Here is a 25,014-nt window from a genome sequence, read left to right as displayed (position 1 = left end):
GCATGCTTGGAACGCTTTTTAAAATTTATTAAAGCATCAAAAATGAAATTAGGTTTAGAGAAATACGGTGACGTCAGTATATGCTAAAAGAGAGGTGGATGTGTAAATAGTGCTGTGTACTGCAGAGGGAAAGGTATTTGGGGAATGAAGCTGTTATCCCTCAGATCCCCATCTCAAACAGCAATGTTTATTTGTTATGGTTTAGTGTGTAAAATTACTTATCTGTTTATAAACACTCACAGCACCAAAAAGTCACCCTGTCAAATTTTAATACCTTCCCCAGTACCCTTGTTTTGAAAGTGAAGCTAGATACCTCCTGCTAATGAACTCAAAAGGTTTGTCATTTTTAATCAGACCCTTTGGCTCAAATGTCTTTACATTGTATATACAATGGGATATGTGTGCCATACCCAAGGATATCAAAACAAAGTTTTAGCAATAAACTTTATGTATTTAAATACAAAATATCTCCACCCTAGTAAAAACGTTTTGTACATGAAGCAGAAGTTTTCTCCTTTGATAAAATTCTAATAACTGAGAACCATCTTCTCTTATAATTGGGTAACCGGCAATATTTAATCTTTGTCCCCAATGATATATCTGCAGACTTACAATGCTAGAAATCGGGTTACAATACCCATGGTGGACAGAGCACAGATAGTCCACTGTGTAACTTTAATTCCAAACAAACAAATTTAATCTTAATGCAATATCACAATGACACTTTTTGAACCACGATAGACAAGTCATGAAGAATGTGGGAAAAAACCTATCTGAAGCTATTTTTATAACAATTTCTGAGAATGTGTGTGCAATTTGACATTGTATGAAATTACCCTGTTTAATAGAAGTTATCTTTTGGGTAAATGGTTATCTAAAGATCAACTGAACCATCTTAAAAATTAAAAACACTTTTTTCTTTCTGCATAAATTGTGAAAGAAATAATTTATCACTGAATAAATGAAGGGCATTACTTCTTAGCATTTGTATTTATGGCAAAAGCTACTAAGGCTATCTTCTGCTCTTCCTAATTTTGTTGTACTTACTAAACGAAAAGTAGCTAGTCATCTGCAATCTACCACCAATCATTCACACTAAGAGACTGAGTGTCACTTTTATGATGCACCAACAACTTAAAGCCATCATGGGCTTCATAAAAGCAGTTAAAATTTTGTTCCAGCTTTGGCTATTCCATCTCAATACACCAACATAGTATCAAAATACTTAGTGGATATTTTAATCCACTGTGAAAGTTGGATCAGTGATGTTGAAGACATTCTATGGAAAAAAATGCTATCCAATCCGACAAATAAGAAACTTGCATATATAAGCACTGAGATCTCATATACAAGCATTTTTATATATGAGAAATTAGATCAGTAGATTAACAGAGAATGAAGTTTTGCCAAAATCAGCAGCTTCATCTGTCCTGTAAGAAACATTTGTTTTAACAATTAGAGGCTGAGTTATTTGATGGAAAATGCATTTCAGCTATATTAAATGCATTTAAGCAAATGAATTTTCATTCATTCTTATCTCCACCAGACTAGGAATTATATGCTAGGCCTGTAAATGAGGGTAAAAAAACCTGCTATAAATTTCAAACTATCTCCATTAATGAACATCTTCCTGCTATAATTTTGAAAGCCTATGAAATACAACTACACTTTACAAAAAAAAAAGGAAAAAAAAGTCAACTGAACCTGAAGTAAAGCAAAAAATACAAACATTAGAACTGGAATCTAAATTCAATACAAAAAGGATACTTAGCCATACCACCTACATAGCAACAAAAAATGTCAAAAATGAAAGAAGGATTATATGAACTTGTGTAACTTTGTACATGAAACCAATATCAAAACATTCATTTTAACTATATTAGTGAATCTTCTAGTGATCCCTTTCAACCTTAACAACCAAAGTGTCAGTAAAAGAAACATATACAGAAATATTTCAATAACTACATACTTTGAAAAGATTAGATACTCTTCAATGAATAATGTAGAAAAAAAACTTTTTGAAAATTTACAGAAGTTGTAAAACAGACACATCTGTTAATCAACATGTTCTTTTAAACAAATAAAGATACTGAACAGATAGATGTATAGAAGCCACATTTTAAAAATTGCTGCAACAAATTAAGGACTTTAAAATTATCTGGTAAATTAATGCCAAATATATATAATATACTTGTTTTAATTTCCAAAGAAATTTCCTAATGATCTTCCCAAATCTGTTAGTTTCATGAGTGTATTGCTCATGTAGCATTATTATTAAGTTCTTTGTGAACTGTACATTAAAACATTTACTTATATATCACCTAGATTATTATTGATTTTAAATCACCAGATCTTTCAAGTGGTTAAATTATATAGTTCTCAGCTGAGTTATCAGCTATATTACCTACAGTAATGGCCATTAACCTCTTTACATACTGAATTTTAAAAAATATAAAACTACATCCAATATAAAATTAAAGAACAAAAAAACTAAATTATTTAGATAAATCATTTAAAGACTCAATAAGTGGTGTATAACCTTATCCTCCTCTTTTTCTCTGTCCTTCCATACTTTTTTAATCTGTATGTACTTTATGTAAATTTTGAACATGACAGAAAAGCAAAATTGGAGTTGAAAAATGGATATAAAGAATTTAAAGTAATACACACTAAATACTGCACTTTCTATCTTGCCTAATTCAGTTGAGTATAAAATATATACTTTTTTTTTTCTTTCTTTGTTTGGAACTAAACACAAAGTTAAATAATGGACTATATGTGCTCTACCCACCGTGGGTATCAAAACCTGGTTTCAGTAGTGTGGGGATGCAGACATATCACTGTGCACTAAGGTGGCTACTTTGTTTAAAAATGCTATTTCCTCTTTTGATATCTCCACAAAAGAAAAACATGCAGAAAACAAGTAAAATTGATTACCTTGGGTCTTTGACTAGAAGTTTAGTTATGAAATCTTTGGCAAGCTCACTGACATGGCTAAAGTTTTCATCATCAAAATAATAGTCCACAGCACTTATGTTGCTAAAAGTTTCTTGTTTGCTGTCTCCTAAAAATGGTGATATACCACTCAATCTGGAAATAAAAATAGATCTTGAATACAATTTGCAATTCTATAAAATATGAGAAAAATTAATGATTAGAGATAATAGTCACTCCATAAAACAGTTTACTTTCTCTTAATATTAAACAATTTGAATAAAAAGCTTACTATAAGCAAAAACGTTAAAAATTATATTACAGCTTTTCTTTCAAATTTTTCTATAAATTTTCAATCAGTGCTAAAAGATAGTGAATTTCACCAATACTATGTAAATTGTTTTATATGCAGGCTCACAACAATTAATTTAGTATTAAGAAGTCTTCTTTTTTTTAAGCAAAGTAATATTTAGTCATATAAAATATTACCAGGTAATGTATTGCTTGTAACCAACCTAGTTGGTATGAAGACAGCTGACTTGGACTTTCAACTTTTAAATGCATTTTTTGTTTATTGAATGTAAGTATTAGTTAAACACACTAATTTTAAACTACCAATTCCTTGTTTGTTTGTTTTTTGATTATTGGAGATCATCAAGAAAATTAGCTATATAAAAACAGAACTAAGGTGTAGCTATTTTTTTGTATATTAGTAAACCAGTTTCTTTTACTACAAGTAAATTTTACCTTCATGTCAGTAGCTTAAACATTTAAGAGTTAATTATAACAAACATGGGAAATAATAATAAAATATTTTTTGCGTGATAATCAAATGCACAACAAAAGTTCTGCATATGTATATCCTACCATGTCATTCTTGAAACCTACAAGAAAAAATTAGTGACAGGTTCATCTGAGACATTATGGGAATTGTCTGGAAAAATATCCTTGTAGTTTTATGTATCCTTTTACTTTTAGGATCAGTAATTATTACACAGGTAAGTTCACATGCTAAATTACAAAAGATGTAGAAAAAGGTCTTAAATTATTCAGTCACTTCAATAGGATTGTACCTGTGGTTTTTTAATTGGTCTAACCTACTCAACAGAAATATAAGAAATAAAACAGATTACTTTAGGGCACTGGTAGGAAACAGGAAATTTTGATATAATGGGACTAATTAAAACATTGTTAAATATAGATTATTTTGATTGCAGAAATGTCTTTGAAATACATGGTTATAGGTTATTTAATAGGGATGAAGTGATAAAGAGAGGGGAGTGGAGTAGCTCTATATGTAAAGTGTGAGTTACAATCCATTGAAGTTGAGAATATTAAGGTTAATAGCAAGAAGAATGAATCCACTGGATATCAATGGGAAAAATTCTTAGTGGGAATTTCTTAAAGACCACTAGATGAAACTTATGAAATTGGTGAGAAACTTTAGAGTGAAATTAAGATTAACTATTAATGAACTATTAATAACCTATTGGATAGGTTAGAGTCAAACCGTGAGGGAGAAAGATTTCTGCAAACCCTTCAAGATGTAAGTAATTCTTCACCAACTGGTCAAAAACACTATTAGAAATAATGTTATTTTAAATTTACTCTTAATTTCCAACACAGAAAGTGATCATTTCTGTGTTAGGTTTGATGTTTTGCTGCATATTGAAATCATTAATAATTATATTTTTATTCCAAATTTTAAGAAAACAATTTCTGAATAGATGCAACAAGAATTATTTGTTGTGAGTTGGCTAACTGAGTTACTTGGAGTAACTGAGCAATTGTAGAAAATTTGTAAAGAAAAATTTTTCAATATTCAAAACAAATATATTAATTACAAAAAGAAAAAGAGTAGCTAAAAGGAAGAAAACCAGACTGGCTCACAAAGAATACAAGAGATAAAATTAAAGAAAAGCATAACAAATTTAAGAAATTCAAATTGACTGGTATTATAGAACATTTAAAAGATTATAGAAAATCATGAGAGTTGGTCAAACAGGAAATAAAGACATACAAAAGGATGTATGAAGAAAATTTGATTGAAAATGTAAAAAAGTAACATCAAGGATTTTTTAAAAGCATATTAGGGGTAAAAAAATGCTCTGATGGGGATGGACCCTTGATGGATGAAAAAAGTAGGCTTTTATCTGATGATTAAGGAATGGCTAGGTTATTAAATTCTGCTTTTTCTTCAGTTTTTAGTAATGAAGACTTAAGTTGTATTCCTCATCTTTAATAATTGAAAGATGAAAACAAAGTTGAATAAGACAATGGCATAAATATTAAGCTTGTTAAAATAAAATGGTAAGTTTAATGAATGATAAGTCTCCTGGGCCAGATAATATTTCCCTGAGGGTTTTAAAGAAGCCAACAATTGAATATGTGAGCAACTTGCCACATTTTTTTAAATAAGTCCTTGAATAGTGGACAACTACCAACAGATTGTAAATTAGCTAATATCACTCCTATCTTATAGGGAGGTAACAGAAGTTGTCTCAGTAATTATAGGCCTATTATCATCTTATATCACATGTAGAAAAATGTTTTGGAAAGTTTGATGAAAGATACTTCTTAAAGTCATTTAACAAAGTTTAAAATTTTATTGGATAGTTAAACATAGTTTCACTAAGAGAAGATCTTGTCTTAAAAATATTTGGCATGCTTTGAAAATGTTACTACATTTGTAGATGAGGGGTAAGGGTGTATCTGGATTTTCAGAAAGCATTTGATGTTGTACCACATAAAAGGCTTGTAAAGAAACTTATCTCTATAGGTGTGGGAAATGTGTTAACTAACTGGGTAGAAGAGTGGCTTAATGGAAAAACAAAGGGTTGTTTAAATGGAGTTCAGTCAAACTGGATTAGTATTGCAAATTGTGTACCTTAAGGTTCAATTTTAGGACCATTGCCATTTTTATTTAAATTAATGATGTAGGTGAAGGAATGTTCAATAAGTTACTTAAATTTTCATATTATATCAAGGTCTTGAATGTTGCTGGGTGTGAAGAGGATGCTGCTGCTTTACAAAGGGATTTAGATCATTTAGTGAGTTGGGCAAATAAATAGTCAATGGGATTTAATTAAAATAAATGCAAAATATTGCATGTGGGTTATCATAATTTCAATTATAAAAGTATAGTTTAGATTTTAATAACCTTAAGAGTGTCATGAAAGAAAAGGATCTTGATGTAATGATTGATCAGTCTCTTAAGCAGTGAACTATTTAGAGAAAAACTGGAGACAAGTCTAAAGGAGTTATATTTTCATTGCATAGGTCACTGGTTAGGCCACATTTGGAGTATTTTGTTCAGTCTTGGGGTCTTTACCTTACGAAAGACATTGAATTATTAGAAATTGTTCAAAGAATGGTTATTAAAATCATACCTGGGGTGGAGTGGTTGTCATATGAAGAGATATTAAGATCCTTAAAATTGTTTTTCATTTTCAAATTGAAGTGTTTAAAATTGTAAAAGAAATTGATTATGTTGATGAATCAACATTTTTCATTCTTAACACAGAATTATAGAACTAGGAGACACAAATGCAAATTTTAGACAAGGTAAAAGCTGTCTTTACCTAAGGTAATTCTATTTTTCAAATAGGGTGGTCAGTTTATGGCATGGGTTGCCTTTACTAGTTGTAGAGGTAGTAAATTTGAGTGAGTTTAAAAGAAAACTTGGAAGATATAAATTTTATAAGGGCTAGCTTTAATCTTTATTATGATTATTATTGAACAGTTTCAGTTTGGCTCAGAGGATAGGGCAACTGAGAAAGGCAAACAGGTATCATGTTGTTCCTAAACATTAGGTTATATTTAAATTTCTTGTTTACTATCAACTCTAAGCAATTTTAAAAACAAATAAATAGGTGGAAGAAACCAGTTACTTAAAAGAAAAAGTAAACATTCAGTAGATGCTTTTGAATATTTGAGCAGTTATCATTTTTTGATAGTTTTTAAGTAACTCTGAATTAATAACAACCAATTTTAGATGTTTCTTTAGACAGTCTTTCTTGATGAACATTTAAAAAAATATTTATATGGTAAGTTATAATAAAAACATTACTAAAGATTAGCATCTTCCATTATCAGAAATTCATCAATACAATTCACAAGTTACAAGAAACAAAATATTATATTATAATTGTGGTATAAAATAAATAAGTACAAAATGATAAATGACTTCCAGGTAATCATTTCATGTTACTTAAAGTAACTTTTGTTTTCAATTCTAAACTTAAGTTCCAAAAAATGGTTTCTAAAGTTTACTTTTTACACAAAATATAAGAGGTGAACAATGCAATCCTGTGACTTTCATTATAAGTATATTCCTTTAAAGCCAACTGAAAATAATGATTTAATATAATGATATAATAATAATGATTTATGATGTATATAATTATTTTCTTAATAATATTACAGTGACATATTCAGTTCTAAGCTACTTACTCTAAAATAAGGAACTGTATATACTCACAAGTTATATGTGATAACCCCTACACTCCACATATCAGTTGCTAGAGTGACAGGCTCAAAATTAACAATTTCTGGAGCTAAAATAAAATAAAAATAGATTTTAGGTTTTTATATTTTAATTCTGTATAAATAAGTACATCCAAATGAAGCTAAATGAATAAACAAAATCATGAGGAATGACTGCATTAAAAACAGCAAATCCTAATCTCTGATTAATTATATTATAACCATACGTTTTTAAGCCATAAACAAAACACATTAACATGAAACAAAATATGCTGCATATTTTTAAAAAGGATCCTAGGACACAAGCTGCAATATGGATTATAAAAATGTATGTAGGTTTTGAAGGTGACTGCAGAAGTAGGACCTACACTGTGGTGGGAATACACCGTCTCACATCTATATCACCCTTCACTGCCTGCAAACAGTTCTGGGAAGGTGACTCCTCTCCCAAGTTAAAATAATAATAAGAGAAAGAAAAAAATAAACATGAAAAGATGAAAATAAATGAATAAAAATAGAAAATGAAATTAAGATACACTATTTAGAGGTAAGTAAAATAAAACTTACCTCTTGAAGTTAGCATTCCTGCCCCCAGTACGATAGAAGCACCAATTAGCATGACATCAGTAAAGTGACAGTTTACTGTGACTGTCATGCTTTTATATGCAGCTTAAGATGTACATTCACATAAAATAGTGCCAAATTCCTAGATTACCTTATTTTTAACTAAAAAAATTTTTAGTAGAATATCTCTGATTTTACCTTCTTTGTATTTATTTAATACATTTTTGTATTTATTACGGAAAAAATTAATAATTTTATCTAAAATTTCTTTATTAAATCCATTAACTATTAATTTTCATATCAGTACATCAATATTGTTAATAAAATGTTGTAATTTATTAGAAATTTTACAATATATGAATAACTGTAAAGTTATGATATTTATAATAGATGGGTATGGTACATTACTGTGTAATGAGGGTAAACCATAAATTGGAAAATCAAAATATTTTCTTTTATCAAAAATATTTATACTAATATCATTTTTATCAATTTACTCCTAAATCTAAATAATGCAAATCTGTATTAGAAATTGAAGTATTTTTAATTTCTAATTCTGTTGGTGTCAATAATATATTTCAGAATTATTTATGCTAATTAAATCATAATTATATCTGTAAATTAAAGTAAATATATCTGGATTTGCCTTATTTTCAATAATTATATTTTCATAGTAATATAAATACAAATTTGCTACACAAGTTGAATAGTTAGTTCCCATGGGAACTCCTGTCACTTGTTTAAAAATCTGTTTATTGAAAAAATATAAAATTATTATAAATATAAAAACTTAATATATCTTTTATATTTTTGGCACTATATTTTCTTTTTCCAGTTCTATAAAAGAATAACAATATTGTTCTATTAAAGAATTTAACACAAGTATTAAATCTTTTAATGGTATTGTGATATATAATATTGTAAAATCAAATGTTTGAATATTATTTACTTGCTCTCACTTTCTTAGACATTCTAAAATAGGTTGGTTATTTTGAATTATCCAAAATGTATGTCGTTTATTGTTAATACTTACATTTTTTATTTTATCTAGTAAAATATTAAGTAATTTATTTAATAATATAGATAGTTGTTAGATAAATGTTTTTACTGAATTGGAAATAAATCTGCATTTAATTGGAGATTTATGTAATTTTCAAATAGCATAAAGAAAGGTAACTCTATGTAAGAATTATGTTTAGAAGAAATTTTCTGATAAGTTTCAATGAAATTATTAATTACTGTATCTTTAGATTGGTTGACAAGTTTAACAGTTTGACCCACATATTCCACGTTTCATTTTGTACATGATAATAAATGGATTATATTTTTCATTTTACAAAATGAATTAGTATAAGTGATAAAATGAAGAGTATTTAGAACGAGACATGTGAGACATCTTTTGCTATTACATTTTATTACATTAGCAGCAATATAGTTACTATAACCAGCTTGCTTGGCTAATTATAGTTTCAATTTAATATGTCATCTAGTTAAGGCTATTATACTTAACTTCATAGTCAGCAACCATTCACATTCCAAAATTACATAAATCTCAAATTAAATTGAGATTTATTTTCAAATCAATAAAAACAATTATCAAACAACTGGTTACATTAGTAAATAAACTACTTAATATTTTACTTGATAAAATAAGAAATGTAAGTTTTAACACTAAAAGACATACATTTTGGATAATAAATTCTGTTGTTATCCCTTTATAGAACTGAAGAAAGAAAATTTAGTTCCAAAAACATAAAAGATATACTACGTTTCTGTATTTATAATAATTTTACATATTTCAATAAACAGGTTTTTAAACAAGTTATAGGAGTTCCAATGTGTAGCAAATTTATATTTATATGACTATGAAAATATATTTATTAAAAATTATGCAAATCCAGATATTTTTACTTTAATTTACAGATATAATTATGATTTAATTAGCATAAATAATTATGAAATATATAATGTTATTGACACAATTTATCTGAATAACTGCGAAGTTATAATGTTTAAAATAGATGGGCATGGCACATCACTATGTAAGCAGGGTAAACCATACACTGGAAAATCAAAATCTTTTCTTTTATCAAAAATATTTATAATAGTTAATGGATTTAATAAAGAAATTTTAAGTAAAATTATTAAATTATTTTGTAATAAATACAAAGAAAATAAAATCAGAGAAATTCTACTAAAATTATTTTTAGTTAAAATTAAGGTCATCTAGAAACTTGCCATTATTTTATGTGGATGAACATCTTAAGACACATATAAAAGCATGACAATCACAGTAAACTATCACTTTCTGGTGTCATGCTCATTAGTGCTTCTACCACACTAGAGGCAGGAATGCAAACTTCAAGAGGTAAGTTTCATCTTACCCCCAAATCGTAGTACCTTGTTTCATTTGTTTATTTATATTTTATTTTTTATCTTTTTATGTTCATTCATTCTTATTTAAACTTGGGAGAGCAGTCACCTCCCACAACTGTCTGCAGGCAGTGAAGGATGATACAGATGTGGGACGTTGTGGACTTGAGCACCCACATCTCATTCTCCTAATTTCTAATTTTCTCATGCAAGACTAGCAAGTTGGAGGTTAAGACTGATAGATGGCCTATTCCCACAGCAAGGTGGGTCCTACTTCTGCAGTCATCACCAAAATCTAAGACACATTTGGTAATCTCACATTGTAGCTTGTACCCTAGGATCCTTTTTAAAAATATGCAGCGTATTTTGTTTCATGTTAATGTGTTTTATTTATGGCTTAAACATTTATGGTTATAATATATAATTATATGTGTGTGTGTGTATATATATATACACATTGCTGGCCAAAATCTTAAGGCCAATGAACATAAAGAAAAAATATGCATTTTGCATTGTTAGACTCAACCACTTCTTTGAGTAGAGCTTCAAAAGATGAAAATAAGAATAGTTAAAATAGAAATAAAATAACTTTCTTAGCATTCAATAGAGAAAATGTGAACACTATGAAATTAGCCTAAATACTAGCTGGTCAAAAATTTCAGACCATACTGAAATGAAGCATTAATCAGTAAACACGTAACGAAATTTAGTCATTTGTGTTCAAGCATTAGTGCTGTCAATACCTCCTGTGTCACATTGGGTAAAAACATGGCAAAGGCTGAAAAGTTGACAGAGTTTGAATATGGCAGAATTGTCGAGCTGCAAAAGAAAGGTCTCTCTCAATGTGCCATCACTGGTGAGATTGTGCATAATAAAACTACTGTTGCAAATTTCTTAAAAGATCCTTAAAGATACGGAACGAGAATTTCAAGTGGTCAGCCCAAGAAAATTTCCACGGCGTTGAGCAGGAGGATGGCTTCCAACGTTACTGGCACGATACGGATATCCCACCGGAGATATTTTTTATATGACACATGACCTGGGGTACTTTCTCCTTCCATGGAACAATGGAGGTTCAGATTATACAGGGGTTACATTGGCATGTTGGAGAGAGCATTCTTATTAACTGAAGGCTCTCGCTTGTGTGGAAATACTGGATCTTTCAGCAGGACAATGCTGCAATCCACAATGCCTGCAGGACAAAGGACTTTTTCACAGCGAATAACGTGATTCTTTTGGACCATCCAGTTTGTTCGCCCGAACTGAACCCCATTGAAAATGTTTGGGGGTGGATAGCAAGGGAAGTCTATAAAAATGGACGTCAATTCCAAACAGTGTATGATCTTTGTGAAGCCATCTTTACCACTTGGAATAACATTCCAGCCAGCCTTCTGGAAACGCTTATATCAACCATGCCAAAGTGAATGTTTGAAGTTATTCACAAAGACAGCCATGTAACTCATTACTGAGATATCTTGTTGAGCATTTCGTAACCTGTTTAGGACTTCTTTTTGGTATGTTTTGACCACTTAGTGCTCACCTTTTCCCTATCAAATGCTAAAAAAAGTTTTTTATTTTTATTTACCATTTTCTTATTTTCATCTTTCGAGACTATATTCGAATAAGTGGTTGAATCTAATAATGCAAAATGTGTATTTTTTCTTTATGTTCATTGGCCTTAAGATTTTGGCCAGCAGTGTATAATAATAATACTGTATGTAAAGAGTGAATATAAGAAAAACACAGTAGTAAAATTATGATACCTTAAAATTACCTGTTCCAGGAGAATTAGGTTTTGAAACATATTTTAGAAAAGTAACTTTCATTAAGGAAAGTGTGTATGTGGTACAGTGAATTTCAAAAACTGAGACTTAAAGTATTTGATATTCCTTACATCATTCTAAATCAATTTATCAAAGCCACTGCAAGAAATAACTCTTCTTTACAAGGAAAAAATGTTAATTTTGAGGCAAAAAGAGTTTATATATATGGTAAATATGGTTTTAAAATATGCTATACCATGTCCATGTATTTTAATGTGTCCCTAGTAAAATCACTAATCTCATTACTGAAAGAGAGGAACACAAAAAGTAAAATAAATCCTTGTAAGTGATAAAATTTTAGGGAATCAGTATAAATGGTTTTGAAACCCACTGTATTATGTTCAGACTTTTTCCATTATAGGATTTTTCTTAAGTATGAATAATCAGTACTTATGCACTACTTAAAATCAAATAACTAAAATGCAATATTTTCACATCTACACAGCTCCCACTTAAAAACATTGTTACATGTTTCGTTGTATTTCTACATCATCTTCCACAATTATTTATATTTGTGCAGGTGATGAGGTATTACTTTTCAGTGTTTAAGTGAAAATCATTAATGGTTTTAATAAATTTTTAATTGTGTAAACATGAAATGTTGCACTTTAGCAATTTATTTGATTTTACAGTGTTTTCCTTAAAATTGTTCCAGATGTTTAATATGAGAGACAAGGTTAATAGTTTCCAGCTGTCTATCTTAGGTATTACAGTACAGTCAAATTAGCTTTATTATAGAGAAGAGAAGAGAATAGTCATTGCTTACATATTTTTCATTTGACATGATATGAGATTACTTAATATTGTTATTTTAAACTCATCAACAATAACAAGTACAGTCATACAGAATAAGCTTGATTTATTAAAAAATGGACAACTTCATTACAAAACATATTACATTTTGTATGATTGATTTTTAATTTTTTTCAAAGCATAACATTATATATTAGAAGCTTGCATAGGTCTGAAAAATCCTAGGTACCTATCACATTTAAAGTTAACTGACCCATGTCTCTATTATTAATTTAACATTTTAAAGAAAATATGACATTATGGTTCATAATCACTGGCCTGTGGCAAATATGACAAAAACAAAGTTGAAATAGGCTCTGCAGTTACACTGGACCTTCTTAATTGACAGAATATCAAGGTCTGCCAGAAAACAATAATAGACAGTGGGAGCACACCAAAATAACAAAGGAGTCTGAAGGGAGGAAATGTACGTGTATTATGGGATCAAGTTAATGTAAGATTTGTTTTGGTTTTTACCCAAACACAGATCAGTATTTTTCACAATAGGTAACTTCCATTATATACCTGTTATCAAACAAATTACAAGTTCACAGACAAAAAGAACAGAAATATTATCTGATAAAGAAGGCCTGATGTAAATAATTAATAAATTGTAGAGAGAAAACAATACATGCTCTTAAAGGGTAAGTTTTTAAGATCTGTCAAAAAACTTGTATCAAATAAACTGAAATATTACCAACAAATTCTGGTGTTCCCATAAGTTCTCTTATCTCTGTATCTACTGAAATATGTCGTGAGAGTCCAAAATCTATCAACTTTATGTGCTTGCCAGATCTGTCCACTAGTAGTACATTCTCAGGCTTGAAAAGTAAAGGGAAAAAATTCATTATCATTGAAAATTAACAGTGATGCACTGGAACTCAGTATTTAATTAAAAATTAAACACAACATCCTATAGTTGTACATTTCAAATTAATAAATGAAATCAAACATGATTTAAATCTATATGTTCTGGTCAGTCTTTGCAATAAACTGCCTTCAGATGTAGTACATGCAATAGATTTGGGAGAATTAAGATAAGGCTTGATAAGTAGTTGTAAAGTCAGAGCTAAATACATATTTGATGAAATGAATGTACAAGTAACATCTGAAAAATTTAGCATCAATTACTTGGAAAATCTCTACTGTTGTAAGTAAACAGTTGATCTTCAATGTTGTAACTGACAAATTTGCTTTGTTTTTAAATGTATAGGCTTTTTTTAAACACATAAAAAGTGATGTGAACAACAAATGAAAGAAATTTTAATTTTCACACTCTGTTCAATTGCCATTGCCACCACTGTTTTATTCTATCAGCATAGAATAAGATGAAAAACTAATTACAAAACTATCACTTTATATAATTTCATTTGTAAATGTTCCTTCATAGCTTGATCTGAAACCAAAATACTCATTATGATATATTACACTGAATAATATAAGTATATAGTTGTGGATTCCTGTAACTATCAATAAATTTTAACTTCTAACATTTAAGTATATATGTAATATATAGATAAAATATATTGATTCACACCTTTAAGTCAAGATGAGCCACACACATGTCATGCAGATGGTTTAATCCTAGCAGTATTTGCCTGATGAAACCTGATGTCTCTTTTTCACTCAGATATTCTTTCTGGGATACAAACTCAAATAGTTCTCCTCCTTTTATTCTAGAAAAAATTAAGTAATTTAAGTTTCTATGTTACAAAAGCAAACCAGCAACAACATTCAAATGAAATCTTATGAAAAAAAGAAAAATCTTCTGCTTTTATGTCACCTGCAACAGTATGAAAAACCTCTGGATTACGTCTTTAGCCTTAAAGTTTAGAAACAATTATACATTCTTCAATTTATGTCTGTGATATATTGATTAAAGTTTCTTTCCTCATTACAGTAAAACAGAAGAAAATATGAGCCAAAAATCACTGAATTCAATATGTTCTAATAGTAAGGCTTAAGCAGGTAGTAGTTAACACATCAATCAGATTATGAATCAGCTGTGAGAGAGGTAGTCCCCCTACTTGGTTAGGAGTAGTCACTTCAGTCAATGGGTGTTCTTGACTAATAGTTCTTCCCTGTGATCAAATGTTCAAAATTATGACTGGTTATACCTAAACCATAAAGAGTCTTTGACCTGGCACAAAGTTTCATTCAGGTGATGAAATAAACTGTTATTATAGGCCCATGATCAAGAAGTTTAGCAACTATGTGAATGTCTGTAAACATCATCAGTATATTACAAGAAAAATAACAAGAAACATCATTAGAAATCAAATTCCATCAAGTGTTCAAATTATGTTAAAATTATTCATATCATATAAGTACAACAAACATTTAAGAAGCCATCAAACATACTGACAATGATCAACACTGTTGATGCACTGAAAGGAAATTCCTTTGATACTCAAAAGCAAGAAATATGGTTAATTCTGGCATTAGCTGTATGATTATATTTATATGTTAACCCACAACAACACAAAGAAATTTTAAAAATATTGTTGTAATGTGTTTTTTTCTTGGACAGGTTCATTTGGATTCTTTGAAAAAAGAAGGAAAAAAGTGAGTCTAGTTTACTTAACAATAAGGAATTAATTTAATTTTGAATAATGTTTGTTACATGTTAACTTTGACTGAAGTTGTAGACTTAGGTTAGGAACTATAATACTAATAAATGTTTACCTATAAACTTGTGAACAGAAATTTCCTGAGTAATTGAATAAATATAACTCTTACTTCTAACTCTGAAGTAAATTATTCACTAACTCACTGTTTCACTGATAATTGTATTTATATCATACTCTTTTTTCTAGATACTGCATAAATTTTATAGATATTGTTTTATATGTCTTTTAAGCAAACAAACATCTAAATCAAAATATTAAAAATATAGCATACGCAAGAGCCAATATGTTATCGTCTATCACATCTAACAACATATTTCTTGAATTTAAATAGATGTTCACAGAAACTATTTTCACTTGCGTAAACGGTATAACTCGTCTTCTTAAAACTATGAAATTTTAATAGCATGTCGTACTATATAACATCTTGTTTCAAGTGATTCTTCTACATATTTGGTCTTTAGCTTGCAAAAACGTATAGACGTTAGACACTAACTTATACGAAACCATTAAAAGCTCATTGTCATGTGACTCTAAATTATCTCTTCTCATATTATGAGTTCTGTTTATGTTTATACTCTTTGTTTGTTGTCGTTGTTCTTGTCTGTTTATTTGGGAAGGGGAGCACATTTATAGTGAATTAATCGGTGATGTCTATCGTATGGATGATGAGACTTAAAACCTAGTTTTGTTTAAAGTTTTATGAACATCCACACTAAACACCTCAGAAGCACTTCGATTCTAAGCCGAATATCAACACATTTTAACGACACCTGCAACAATGTATTCTCAAGGCGGCTGGTATGGGTATTAAAACTTTAATTAACATGAAGTATAAAACAACGTATCGACTTTCTTAGGTCATCTTCAGGTTAACAAAGAGAGTTTGTAACTAACCGTTCTCAGGCACAAGTCTTAGGGACGAGAGTGTAAACGGGTACTGGATTGTAGAAGAGTTGCAGTTGGATGTTAGGTTATTAACTAATATAGGTATAAAGGTGTTCCTTCATATTGGTTTAATTTTGATTTAAGTTGTTGTATAAGTAGGGCTTCTTTCATTTTGCGTTTGTTTATACTTGTTTCCCAGAAGTATGTACGTAATAAAAAATACAACTACACCTTTGGTTTACGTGAATCTTTATGATTGTACTAAACAACGATATGTAAGGCGTGCGACTCGTAATCCGAGGGTCGCGGGTTCGCGCCCGCGTCGCGCTAAACATGCTCGCCCTCCCAGCCGTGGGGGTGTATAATGTGATGGTCAATCCCACTATTCGTTGGTAAAAGAGTAGCCCAAGAGTTGGCGGTGGGTGGTGATGACTAGCTGCCTTCCCTCTAGTCTTACACTACTAAATTAGGGACGGCTAGCACAGATAGCCCTCGAGTAGCTTTGTGCGAAATTCCAAAACAAACAAACAAACAAAACAACGATATATACTTTTTAAATTGCTCTTTCGTCCTTTAATTAAGTTTTTTTTTTGGTGGGAGGAGGTTTATCCTTGGTTGTTTAGTGAAATAATCTGCCACTACCCTGTGACTGTAACAATCCTTCAGTTTTGGAACCTAGATAGTCAGAAAGCTTTCTTAAAAAGCACAGCTGCAGCTCTCGTTGTTTCACTCGATGAGATTTTTTTTAACATTAAAGATCACAAGTGTGGCACCACTCACAAACCAGCGGCATAAAAATCAATAGATACTCCCAATATAGAATATATAAATCAGTAGACACTCCAATATAAAATTTATAAATCAGATGACGCTCCCAAAGTAAAATTTATCTACTGCTCAATTTCCATGGAAACTGTTGGTGCGGCGATTATGATAAGGCAATAAACCCAATCTACGTTTGTGATCATACATTTTAGTACCATATTTTCTGTCTTTCATACTCTTCTGTATTACTTATTTACTCATTTTATAATCAGGTTAATCCTGGTCTCTCCAGCTTTACAACATTTTAAAGTCAGCTTCTGTTCTACAAAGCTCCAAAACATCAGTTCGTCTTTTTTCTGTTGCACCAGTATGGCGTTAATTGCAGTTCAGTAGGATATTACCTGGATTATCTTACATTTTCATCGTTATCTGCGATATAGCCCCCACACACATACAGTAAATTAATCCCTTAAAGTTCAGTAGTAGTAACAACTTAAGAAATCAACCATCTTCTACTACAATTTAGATGTGTATGGCCATCCTGCCTTTTAAAAGTTTGATTAGAAGTTCAATGCAATTGTATTTTAAATCCAATAACTACTTTGAAGAGCTTTTTCTCAAGATATTACGTGATCTCAAAGCTAATAGGTGTACGTTGTATTTTTAATGGACATTAAGTTGTAGTGTAATAATGAACAGGGCCTTCCACCACTTGTGCTCTGCAAACCAATAGCCAGCTTTCAGTCTAGGTTTCTGTGTTTGCTGTAGTGCTGTTGAAATTTATCGATTTTTAAATATATCCTTTGAAAGTACAAAAAATGCACCATCTATGGGATTATTCACATACACGCATATTTGAAATGTGGATCAAATCTATATTTTACTGAATAGAAAATAAATAAGCCATTAAATTTTTGTGTTTCTTAAATCTCCTAGCAACATTCTAATAATTATGTCTCCATAGATAGATACACAACATGGACAAAAGTATGTAGACACCCCTTCTAATTAGTGAGTTCGGCTATTTCACCCACATCCTTGGCTAACAGGTGCATAAAATCAAGCACACAACCATGTAATTTCCATAGACAAACAATGGCAGTAAAATGGGTCGTACTGAAGAGCTCAGTGACTTTCAATGTGGCACTGTCATAGCATGCCACCTTTCCAACAAGTCAGTTCGTCAAATTTCTTCCCTGCTACAGCTGCTCCGGTGAACAGTAAGTGCTGTTATTGTGAAGTGGAAACTTCTAGGAACGACAACAACTCAGCTACGAAGCGGTAGGCCACACAAGCTCACAGAACAGGACTGCCGAGTGCAGAAGTGCGTAGCACGTAAAAATCGTCTGTTCACAGTTATAACACTCACTACCAAGTTCCAAACGGCCTCTGGAAGCAACGTTAGTACAAGAACTGTTCGATGGGAGCTTCATGAAATGGGTTTCCATGGCCAAGCAGCCGCACACAAGCCTAAGATCACCACGTGCAATGCCAAGCATCAGCTAGAGTGGTGTAAAGCACACCGTCATTGGACTCTGGAGCAGTGAAAACGCATTATCTGGAGTGATGAATCATGCTTTACTATCTGGCAGCCTGACAGACGAATCTGGGTTTGGTGAATGTCAGGAGAATGCTATCTGCCTCAGTGCATAGTGCCAATTGTAAAGTTTTGTGGAGGAATAACGGTTTAGGGCTGTTTCTCATGGTTTGGGCTAGGCTCTTTAGTTCCAGTGAAGGGAAATCTTAATGCTAAAGCATACAATGACATTCTAGAAAATTGTGTGGCAACAGTTTGGGGAAGGCCCTTTTTTTTTCAGCATGACAATGCCTCCATGCACAAAACGAGGTCCATAAAGACATGGTTTGCTGGGGTTGGTGTAGAAGAACTTGACTGGCCTGCAAAGAACCCTGACCTCAACCCCATCAAGCACCTTTGGGATGAGCTGAAACGCCAACTGCGAGACAGGCCTTCTCGCCCAACATCAGTGCCTGACCTCACTAATGCTTTTGTGGCTGAATAAGAACGAATCCTCGCAGCCATGTTTCAAAATCTAGTGAAAAGCCTTCCCAGAAGAATGGAGGCTGTTATTAGCAATTAATGCCCATGGTTTTGGAATGAGATGTTCAACAAGCACATATGGGTGTGATGGTCAAGTTTCAACATACTTCTGGCCATGTAGTGTATGTGGTTTTTGTATCATTTCTTCTTCTTCAAACAATTTTCAATCTACCCCATTCCTTCATTTCTATGTGGATTAACTTGAAACTTGGTAGATGTATTCTTTGATCCAATATACCCAGACAATGTTTTATTTTTTACTTAGGTTTGTTTAAGAACTTTACTAGGTCAAAGGTCGAACATCTCCAAAATTTATATCTTGGGCTCCTGCGCAGCATTTAAGATGAAAATGCGTACAAATGTACATTTTCACGTGCCCAACATGTAGGCACCCAAAATGTTGAATTTGTCCATTTTGAGTTTGTTTAAGGGACTAGATATCAGAAGAAAAAGCAAAAATTGGGTTTGGGTCAATTACTCGGTCATATTTTGATAAATGTACGTGGGATTTGATGCAAAAATAATTTTCTACAGGTACACACATGGATAAACAAAAATGGTGGACTTATCCACTTTTAATGGGGGGAGGGTCAAGACGCCACAAAAAAAGCATAATTTTTTGCCAGTTACTCCGTCGTGTTTCGGCCAATTTCCGTGGGATCTAGTACAAAATTTTTTTTTTACAGGACCTATACACATACATACAAAAAATGTGGAATATGTCCATTTTTGGTCAATTTAGGGTTTTGGGTCCATTTCGTGGTAATATTGCGATCAATTTACGTAGGATTTAGTATAAAGATGCAAAGAGGTATAGGCAATTTCGGAATGTTTGTCTTTTTCTCAAGTTTTCAGCGAGAAGAGCACCATTTGGAGTTTTTGTAAAACACTCATATTTTTGTCAACCATCTTACACGGAATTTGGTACAAAAAATGTTCTTTGTAGATCCCAAGCAGTGATGTAGACAGTTTTTAATTTTTCTGTGTTTTTCATGATTTTCCTGTTGTCAAAATTCGCCACGGTGGGGTTAGGTAGCGGATACATATCGTATTAATTTATATATATATATATTTAAGTAAACAATGAAGCCAAAATAAATACTTTATTTTTAATATGCATCTAACTGCTTTTATCTCCCAGATACGAGAATGTTTCTGAGAAGCAATAAAACTGATTATCAGTCAATTACACTAACGTTCTTGGAAATACTGATTTAATTAGGAAACTCTGCTTCTTGCAGCGTGCTTATTAATTCAACTAACAAATGTCACTGAAAGTTTCCCCCTTAAAAGTTCAACAGCTCCGTATTAAAAGGGACGGACTAAATGACAGGTTTGATAGACACATTCAGCTGTAGATCCTCAATCCGTGATGTACTTGAATAGTCAGTCACATTTTCTTGCGTTTTACTCGTTTCAAATGGCTAGTCATGAGAAATATTGGTTAGGATTCCATCCAGCCTGTAAACACTAAAATGTTCGTTCGAGCCTCTTATTCTTTATATTATGATACATTAAAACTGCATCTAAGTTTGGAAAATTATTCTCGGGAAAAGCATGAAAATGCACAAAATTTAATACAGAACTCAACAGTTTCCAGGGTCCTAAGGCGAGCTCTGGACATCGGCCGTAATGGGTGTGCTTGTAGCGCACGTTCCTTCGCTTCGCTCGATCAAATAAACTTTAACCCCCATTTTTAATTTCCCTCCTTCATCTCTGTGGTGTTCTGTTTATACTGTAACTTGACTGTTTGGATTACTACTATTTATTCGAGATTTTCGAAATTGAAAAGGCTATCACAAAATTCTGTGGTGTCTAGTAGCGACAATACAAAACATCAAAACTAGTAAAGATGACTCACTTGATGTATAAACGACCGTTTTTGTAGCATAAATATTAATTCGTGCTTATCTGGATTATAAATAACCTGGTCTCAATAACATAAGAAAACAATAAACTATTTATATATAATATTAAACAGGGCAAATATGTAACTTAAGAACAATAGCTGTAGGTTAGCAAGCCCACTGCTAAACATATACAACAATAAGCAATTAAAAGTTTTCTCCCTCTCAAATCGGTTAACGGAAGTTTCAGAGATACGCATTATTTAGCTTATGATTATAATACAAAAATTATTCTTTTATTTACAACTATTTGACAAGGCGAAAGAACGTCAGAAATTAACAGACAAAAGATGAAGTACACGAGAACTTAAAGATGTGCTTGATAAACAATTACACAAGAAGTCACTTAAACAAATTGTAAGTGTTTTTTGTTGTCAATGAAGAGCATGTTCTTCGCAAGTAGCATGATCATCTCATGGACTCTGTATCAGTAGACAATATAACTAATTAAGTTTAATCTCTTTCATTATGGATCTTACACTCCGTATGATCTTGAGAAGAAATATTTCTATATTCTTGTACCAGTAGTTCTCTTTGAGAATTTTCGAGAAAGATTAGTAATTCGGTCTAATTGTGCAGATCGTCCATATCTTTGTCATCTACACTAATATAGGTTTCGTTCAGAAATATGTTTCCTACTACAACAAGGAATGACTCATCTAATTTTATACTGTGACAACAGATGCGGCACATCTGCACTGACCATGCTCTTCATTCATTCAGTTCAGCAACGTACTTTCCTTTGCTACGTGCCATGCATGTTACCATGACTAGCTTAAGCTGGCGTTAGTTAAAGAAAAAAATGCGAACAGCTCACAACTAAAATAACAAAAAACAGCAACGTATTAAGATGTTCGTCTTTCCTGTTTTAAAGAAAAGAATCATTATTCACAAGTTGTTCTGAAATTTATAAAATTATCAGAGACTGGTTCTTATAGTGAGATTGTATAGTCACGCTAATAATCCTAGCGGATTTGTTACGTACTGCATACAATAGTATTAAATAAAATTGTTTGATAACTAAGGAAACCCATATAATACTACGTTTTACGTGTCGAAAAAAAAAAAAACCTTTATTTTTCTACTATTTGCCCCACAACAGATGCACTACTTTGCACTAATACAGATATCCTACGTTAAGCTTCACACCTACTGTTTCACGTGTACGTCATATTATATACATTTAACAATTATCGAAATCACCTACTTTCACGTATGAATACGAATCAGCCTAAAGATAGAGAGTAAGGTAAATATTTAGAATGCTTTCTTATTCGGGGTTAGCCAGTACTTTTTCAAGAAAGGATAGGTCACACACTGTTTTATAAATGTATAATACGCGTAAATCGTACGCACTACACAGACATTCAATTTAATGGATTTTTTTAAGTGATAAAAATAAAATATTTTATCAACTGTTGATTAACGTTTTGTTATGAGTACACCTCTGAGTAATCACCCAAGCTAAATGGAAGTCCATAAACTAAGTGGATTAAGGAGGTAAAGTGCTCTAAGCCTAATTGAAACTTTATTTAATATAATAATAAAGAAATGAAGTCCACAGAGTTTTTAACATTAATTGATTTACATAACATCTAGAGAATAATTACATTAAAATCATAGTCGCTGAATCTATATACTATGTAAAACGATAGCACTCGAACAGCACACTGTAATATAAAATATTAAACTCATTTAAATAACTCCAAGTGATTTATTTTCTTTATTTACTTCGTATTTTGCAATAACATTGATATTTTCTTCCTCATTATTCGGCGATGGTTCGTTTGAAACACAATAGTAAACTCTTTTTTAAAACAAAACATTAAAAAAAACACTTGAGGGTGTCTGTGCCTAATAGCATCGTAGTACTGAATGGCAAATTTATTCTTTCTCTAACTATTAACATGTTGCTCAATGTAACACGGGAAAAAAATCTCTAAAAAACTGAATTATGGCCCAACAAACAATAAAAAATCTTTCGGTAAAGATGTGAAACTAGTGACCGTATCTTTAAACATCTAATAAAATATATGTAGAATTAATGGCTCTTTGAATTTCACAGTGTAGTACCGATGATTTTGCAAGTATCAATTTACAACGAAGACATATAGTGCAGGGAAGTACAGCAAACCCAGTTGGATAATCTGCGAAAGTACTGATCACCAAGCATCGTAATGCTACTAGCTCATTAGTATGGTTATAGGGAAGTACTGTCAACTTATCGTTTTATTACAAGGTCTGCTTTCTTTGACAAAAATTACGTATTATAAACTTCAATTATTAGTTTGTTATGGTTTGTTAACAGTAAGGAAAGATATCAGTTATAACCACACGTATTAATAAACAGAACATATTATCAGCTTGAATAAAGTTTTTTTAAAAATACACCAACACTGAGATCACAGAGAGATATCTTAAATATATATTTTTTAACAAATACACTACAATCATACTAGTTATGTACTGTTTGTTACAAATACACTATAATCATACTAGCTATGTACTGTTTGTTACAAATACACTACAACCATACTAGTTATGTACTGTTTGTTACAAATACACTACAACCATACTAGTTATGTACTGATTGTTACAAATACACTATAATCATACTAGCTATGTACTGTTTGTTACAAATACACTACAACCATACTAGTTATGTACTGTTTGTTACAAATACACTACAACCATACTAGTTATGTACTGATTGTTACAAATACACTACAATCATACTAGTTATGTACTGTTTGTCACAAATACACTATAATCATACTAGCTATGTACTGTTTGTTACAAATACACTACAACCATACTAGTTATGTACTGTTTGTTACAAATACACTACAACCATACTAGTTATGTACTGTTTGTTACAAATACACTACAATCATACTAGTTATGTACTGTTTGTTACAAACACACTACAATCATACTAGCTATGTACTGTTTGTTACAAACACACTGCAATCATACTAGCTATGTACTGTTTGTTACAAACACACTGCAATCATACTAGCTATGTACTGTTTGTTACAAATACACTACAACCATAATAGTTATGTACTGTTTGTCACAAATACATTACAATCATACTAGCTATGTACTGTTTGTTACAAACACACTACAATCATACAAGCTATGTACTGTTTGTTACAAACACACTACAATCATACTAGCTATGTACTGTTTGTTACAAACACACTACAATCATACTAGCTATGTACTGTTTGTTACAAATACACTACAATCATACTAGTTATGTACTGTTTGTTACAAACACACTACAATCATACTAGCTATGTACTGTTTGTTACAAACACACTGCAATCATACTAGCTATGTACTGTTTGTTACAAATACACTACAACCATAATAGTTATGTACTGTTTGTCACAAATACATTACAATCATACTAGCTATGTACTGTTTGTTACAAACACACTACAATCATACTAGCTATGTACTGTTTGTTACAAACACACTACAATCATACAAGCTATGTACTGTTTGTTACAAACACACTACAATCATACTATATGTGCTGTTTGTTACAAATACACTGTCATACTGTTATGTACTGTTTGTTACAAATACACTACAATCATACTAGCTATGTACTGTTTTACAAATACACTACAATCAGACTAGCTATGTACTGTTTTACAAATACACTACAATCAGACTAGCTATGTACTGTTTGTTACAAACACACTACAATCATACTAGCTATGTACTGTTTGTTACAAACACACTACAATCATACTAGCTATGTACTGTGTGTTACAAACACACTA

The 25,014-nt window shown here is 31.1% G+C and overlaps 1 pseudogene across 1 annotated transcript in view; it reads right to left on the bottom strand.

Moving 5' to 3' along the window:
* Nucleotides 1-25,014, bottom strand: part of LOC143249120 (death-associated protein kinase 1-like) — a 159,731-nt pseudogene that overhangs the window by 101,464 nt on the left and 33,253 nt on the right. Inside the window, exons 3-6 of the transcript XR_013027563.1 lie at nt 14,509-14,647; nt 13,669-13,792; nt 7,415-7,490; nt 2,938-3,090 (exon numbers count right to left, since the gene is read on the bottom strand). The product of XR_013027563.1 is annotated as a death-associated protein kinase 1-like (transcript). The remainder of the gene's footprint in view (nt 1-2,937; nt 3,091-7,414; nt 7,491-13,668; nt 13,793-14,508; nt 14,648-25,014) is intronic.

Source organism: Tachypleus tridentatus, chromosome 4 (genome assembly GCF_004210375.1).
Source record: "Tachypleus tridentatus isolate NWPU-2018 chromosome 4, ASM421037v1, whole genome shotgun sequence".
Classification (NCBI taxonomy): Eukaryota; Metazoa; Arthropoda; class Merostomata; order Xiphosura; family Limulidae; genus Tachypleus; species Tachypleus tridentatus.
Note: the sequence above shows the minus strand (reverse complement) of the source record. Positions and strands in the feature narration are given on the sequence as shown.